The sequence below is a fragment of the Coturnix japonica genome, chromosome 32 (genome assembly GCF_054131305.1).
Source record: "Coturnix japonica strain WE chromosome 32, WE-NBRP24, whole genome shotgun sequence".
NCBI classification, from domain to species: Eukaryota; Metazoa; Chordata; class Aves; order Galliformes; family Phasianidae; genus Coturnix; species Coturnix japonica.
Genome location: NC_140694.1, coordinates 2,588,875 through 2,595,000, shown reverse-complemented (window position 1 = coordinate 2,595,000; position 6,126 = coordinate 2,588,875). Strand labels below are relative to the sequence as shown.

At 48.5% G+C, this 6,126-nt stretch overlaps 1 long non-coding RNA gene across 1 annotated transcript; it reads left to right on the top strand.

Annotated features, from left to right (window-relative positions):
- Positions 1-1,447: 1,447 nt before the first annotated feature.
- Positions 1,448-4,780, top strand: LOC146755457 (uncharacterized). The gene is made up of 3 exons (XR_014937998.1): positions 1,448-1,547; positions 2,953-3,040; positions 4,704-4,780. It is a non-coding gene; the product is annotated as an uncharacterized LOC146755457 (long non-coding RNA).
- The last annotated feature ends 1,346 nt before the right edge of the window (positions 4,781-6,126 follow it).

The window sequence follows — 6,126 nt, the reverse complement described above, 5'->3', positions numbered from 1 at the left end:
TCCCCTGGGCTCCATCAGAAGAGGGGATGGCCAGCAGGGACAGGGAGGCGATTGATCTTCATGATCCTTGAGGTCCCTTCCAACCCGGGCCATTCTATGATTCTGTGATTACACTCACTGACAGAAATAACGGCAGCTGTACAGAAGCTGGATATATTTTGGGACAGTTCTTGTAACCAGCTGATTTTAAGACCTTGCCCAAGTCGTGAGTCTTAATTGCATGTCAGAAGAAAGCTGGGAAAGTGGTTATTGCTCATTCTTTCTCATTTGCTGATTCTTTCTTTAGTGTTCCTTTTCCAAAGGAGATTCTGGTGATGGAAGCAGTTGAAGAAAGAACCAAAGCAGCTCTTGCCAAGAGTGCTTGAAGTCCCTGTGGAGAGAAGCAAAGAACTTGGGCTTCCTCTGGGATGCTCCCCACCATGTCTCAGGAAGGAGACCAACTGCTGTTCCACTTTCTGCTCTGTGTGTGGAAAGGTACGTCTGGGTTTCTTCTGCTTGTTTTTTCTTTCTTTTTCTGGCTTTGAAGGAGAAGGTGTGGAGCAAAGGGAGACCCACTGGTCATTTGTTACCTCAAGAACAGGATGGATTTTACATTCACTGTGAAAAACCTGGGCTAGTAGCATGGGCATGTTTCAGGCTGGACTCTTCTTTTGCTGCTTGGTTTCCTTTTGGCTACAGGGAGACAGCTGTCTAAAGGTGTGTTTTCAAACCCACTCTCCAAAACCATGTTTCATTGTTGCAGGTGGTTCAGTGTGCTCTTGCAGTGCAGATGCTGTAGTTTGCTGTAGAATCTGAATGGTTTCTGTTCCTAGGAGAGGACTGGGAGGAGGTAGTGAGAAGAGAATTCAATGCCTGAGGTGTATCTTAGTGAGAAATGTTGGCATGAGGTGCTGAAAGTCTTGAGCTGTCAAAGGCCAGTGAGGCTCAGACTCCTTAACCTGCTGGAGCAGGGTGGAAGCAAGGAGTGGGCACTGCCGTCCCACAAGCGGCACTTGGTTCTGGTCTTCCAGGTCTGTGCTGGCCTGGATTTCTTCTGAGAAGTTTGTTGGAGCTGCTTGGAGTAGTGAAGGGTGGGGAAGAAGTGCTGCTCAAGAGCTAAGGCTCGGCTTGATCATTTTGGATGGATTTAACCATGGTATCTGAAGACATAGTTTCCATCAGAATGATCCCAGCATTGTGCAAGTGTCTCAGCTGAAGCCCCTGAGCAGATGTGTGAGACCACCCGCCTCCTCCAGATGAGCCATAGGAAAGCTGACTGTGCCCAGTAATTACAGCTTCTGCAGATTGAATGTGCTTCCAAGTGTTTTCCTTAGTGATCAATCATGTCCCAGCACTCTGATATTCCATCTCTGTCACAATCTGGAGCATCTCTGCAAACCTTGGGTGCTCATTCCCACCAGAGTTTCTTCCTTTCTCTCTTTAGACTCAGTGTGGTGCAGTTCCCTGTGTTTGTGAGCAGCAGCCAGCAGGCTGCAAGAGATCCAATGGCAGCTTTCAGCACACAGAGGGATGTGATGGGGACAGACTGTCCTTACCGCCATGCATAAGTGAGTTTTTACCGTCCTCTCTCAAGAAGTATGAAAGAATAGAGTTTGAATGATACTTGTGAGCAGGTGCTGTGCTGTAGGGGATGTCAGGTAACCATTCCTATGGGGGTGCGGGAAGGAGCAGTGAAAGTGATGTATTAGTTTGTGTTTTGGCTGTTAAAGAGGAGTTCCATTTTTGGAAGCAAAACTATGGGCTAAGATGGAAAACAGAAGGGAGAAGGCTGATACCTGGATAGTGGGCTGAGCTTTGGTGACTGCAGCCATTTGCAGTAGAAGTTTTGCTGTTTTGCACAGTGGGGTTCAGAATGGGAGCTGATGATGAATGGGAGCTGCTCGAGGGACAGACTTCCATGTACAAGTTCCAGTGCCTCAATGACTTTCTTGTAGCGAGGAACCCCAAACTGAACATAAGACTTGAGGTGCAGCCTCCCTAGTGTTGAGTCCAAGGGGATGATTACCTCTCTGCTCCTGCTGGCCACACTATTTCTTAGACAGGCCAGGATGCCGTTGGCCTTCTTGGCTACCTGGGCACACTGTTGGCTCATGTTCAGCTGAGCATCGACCAACAGCCCCAGGTCCATTTCCTCTGCACAGTCCTGCAGCCACTCAGCCCCAGGCCTATAGCGCTGCATGGGGTTATTGTGGCCAAAGTGCAGGACCTGGCACTTGGCCTGGGTGTACCACATCCCATTCACCTCAGCCCAGTGAGGTTGATCCAGCTTATCTAGATCCCTCTGAAGGGGCCTCCCTTCCCTCAGGCAGATCAACACCACCTCCCAGTCAAAAGACAAAAAGAGAAGAAAGCAGAAATGAAGAAGGCTTCTCTGAGAGCTGCCCCTGCACCTGCAGAGGTGAGTCCTTGTTATGGACAGACACAGCTCTTGTTGTCAGGGCCTCCATCTGTGAGACATGAATGAGACTGTAAAATCCTGAGGGAAGTGGTGTCCAGGTTCTGTACTTGCTTTTTTCCTTTGCAGTTTTTGAAGTGTTGCACAAAATGAAGGAGAAATCTCTAAAGCAGGTGGTCGGGATGCTGGCATGGTGATGTTACTTAGTAATTAGTGCTATTATTTTGTAGTATATTAATAGTTTGCTAATAAACAAAAAACAAGGGGGGGAGGAAGGCGTTCTGATAACAGAGGATGCTGAGAAGGCAGAAACACTGAATGCCTTCTTTGCTTCTGTCTTTAGTGAAAAGGCTCTCCCTCAGAAATCCCAGACCCTGGAGGTTAATGAGAGAGTCTGGACAATAGGAGATTTCTCTTTAGTCAGGGAAGAGGTGGTCTGTGATTGCCTAGGAAACATTAATGTCCATAAATACATGGGATGGGTGCATGGGGTGCATCCACGGGTGCTGAGAGAACTGGTGGAGGTCATTGCTGAGTTGCTCTCTGTAATCTTTCAGAGGTCTTGGAGAACTGGGGAGGTGCCTGAAGATTGGAGGATGACCAATGTCACTGCAGTCTTCAAAAAGGGCAAGAAGGAAGAGCCAGGTAATTATAGGCCAGTCAGCCTCACCTCTGTCCCAGGGAAGGTGATGGAACAGCTTGTGCTGGATGCCATCTCCAGAGAACTGGGTGATAAGGAGGTTATCAGGAGTACTCAGCATGGGTTCACCAAGGGGAGGTCGTGCTTGACCAACCTGGTGGCCTTTTATGAAGATGTCACTAGCTGGGTGGACGGGGCTAGAGTGGTAGATGTAGTCTACCTTGATTTCAGAAAGGTTTTTGATACTGTCCCCCACGACATCCTTATAACAAAGCTGAGGAAGTATGGGATAGATGAGTGGACAGTGAAGTGGGTCGTGAACTGTCTGACTGGCAGAGTGCAGAGGGTTGTCGTTGGCGGTGCTGAGAGGGGATTTGATCCAGGTTTATAAATACCTGAGGTGTGGGGGCCATAGTGGCACGGCTGGTCTCTTTTCAGTAGTGCGTGGGGACAGGACTAGGGGTAATGGGCTGAAACTTCTGCATAGGAAGTTCCGCACAAATGTGTGCAAGAACCTCTTTACGGTGAGGCTGACGGAGCACTGGAACAGGCTTCCCAGGGAGGTGGTGGAGTCTCCTTCTCTGGAGATATTCAAGACCCGCCTGAACACCTACCTGTGCGACGTGGTGTAGGGAACCTGCCATGGCAGGGGGGTTGGACTCAATGATCACTAGAGGTCCCTTCCAACCCCTACAATTCTGTGATTCTGTTGGAAGGTGGGAATGCAAGAGAGAATATTGCGAGCAAAAGCTGTGGAGCGAGATAAATGGCAGGAGAAAGCAAAGCTGAGAACTAAGGAAAGCTCCAGAAGAGAAAACAAAGTCCAGTAGGGCATATTTAGAGACAGGTGAAGCATCCATGAGTGCACTGAGGAGTACTAGGGTGCTCTGGAATGTCTCTTGGGCTCCCTACAGCACACATACTTGCTCTGGGGCATGTCTGGATGTCTGTAGAGCTAATTGTGGGGCCCTGAGAAACGTCTGGGGCACATTAGGGGGCACTGGCTTCCATGTGAGTGTTCCCAGGTTCCCAGAAGTCAACAGGGAAGCCTTTGGAGACCCCTTGGGAAGACTCAGTGGGGCCCTAGAGTGATGTAGCAGCTTGTGTTGGTTGCATCTGCTTGGCAGGGAAGCGAGTTCCCTGGTGAGAGCTGAGTGACTGGAAGGTGATTTCCTTGGTTTAATTAATTTAATTACCTGGATTATAATTAAATAACACTGTTCAGCGTTCATTAAAGATTTCTTTTTTTTCCAAAGTACTTCAGTTGTGCAGCTGTAGCAGCTTTGCTAAGATATATCGAGTTTATTCAAAATTCCAGTGATGCTCCTAAAGCACTTGAAGTGCATTTGAGGGGGGGAGTGACAAAACAGCTCTGAGAGACACATCATCAGATCAGAACATTGGAACGGTAACTAATAGCAGAGATTCTGATAAGAATATTTAAATTTTCAAATTACCTTTTTCTAAAGTTGTATTTCACCAAGTTTCATCAATGTGCACACTGAAGAGCTGACTTGTTATCTTTCTTTTTATAAAAAATCATGTGTTACAATTGAGAGCAGAAGTTATAGGATGGAACATTCTCCAAGTAAAGTGCAAAAGACATTTCTTCATAGTTCCAATTAATGTCTTATGTTTTGTTCAGACTCACTAAATGATGTATTTCAGGGTACATCATGTGGGAATATAAGAAGACTATTCAGAGCAGGAGCTGCAGAGCAAGATGAACGACATGAGAAGGTAAGGCTGGGAACCAAGGACACAGCTTTGTGTCACTCAGCCACCTGTGGCAGAGGTCAGGATTTCTGCAGGGATGGGAAATCATCCCATCACTTAGTGCCTTACAAGGAGCTGAGAAGCTTTTCTTGCTCAAGTCCTGCTTCCAAGCTTAACCACCTACAATGAAGTAGATGTCACTTTGCTGGTGTCCTTCAATTCCGTGTCTGCATTTTCCCAAAATCAGGAGGTAACCAGCTGCAGTGAAGTGAGCGATTTCAGTGCCTGTTTCTGATGGTGGCAATGAGTTCAGAGGTCACAATTAACTGACGATTCCTGTTTCCATTCTGACAAAGTCTGTAGTTGCAGCTGACTTCCTGAGGCTGCCATACGTGGTGGTGATGCAGCCTTGGGCTTCTTGGGGATTTGCATGACTCCCACCTTTCCTTTCTGTGTCTTGCAGGTCAGCTGCTGCTGGAAGCAGCCGGTATCTGAGTAGGAATGAAGGTGAGTGCAGGAGCAGCTGCTGAGGGGAGGAAGGAAGTCCATGCTAATGAGCTCTGGAGCATCTGCGGGTCTGGTACCAGAGGAGGCAGCAGTGATGCTGGAGGGCACGTGGTGAGTGCGTGGACAGGGTGGCACAAACGTGTGCGTGTGCTGAGGAGTTGGGTTGCACACAGGTGCACACAAAGGGGTGTTTGTGGAAGGTGTAGGCACGTACGTGTTCCCAGGGGTGGTTTGCACACGTCTGTGAATACAAAGGAGGGCACACGATGCGGTGTGTGCATGGAGGTGTGCAAAGCAGGCAGGGTGGCACACGGGTGTGCATGTGCACATGGATAGGGGAAGGCTGGGGTTACAGGTTGACCTGTGCTGAGGTGAGTGGGGGCTCACGGTGTTGCTCAGTGGTAGATTTGTTTACACTGAGTGCTAACAGGAAACTCGCACACCCTTTTTGTTTCAGCTGTGCCAGCGCTGTGATCCCTTGCTGCTGGGATGTGCTGTTGGAAGGATGGTGTGCATGCCGAGCTCCCATCACTTCCAAGCCCTACAATTCTGTGATTCTGTGAATCAAGTGTAGAGCAAAAGGGATGTTTGGGCCAGGTGACTGTAAGAAGGCTGGCTGCTTTGGATGGTGGCAGCTGATGGAAACAGGTGCTCTGGGGACCGTTCAGCTTTTAACAGAAGACAGGGGTCCTGCAGGAAGAACGACTAGGTTCTCAAAAGGCTTCAGACGTGCACACAGAGTACATCTGTCCTGCCGTGCCGTCTCTGCTTCTTTTTGATGAAAGCATTTTCATGACCACTTGTTGTGGCTGTTGCTTGTAGAAGGAGGAATGTTAGGTGCAGTTCTCACTGAGAACTTCTGCTAGGA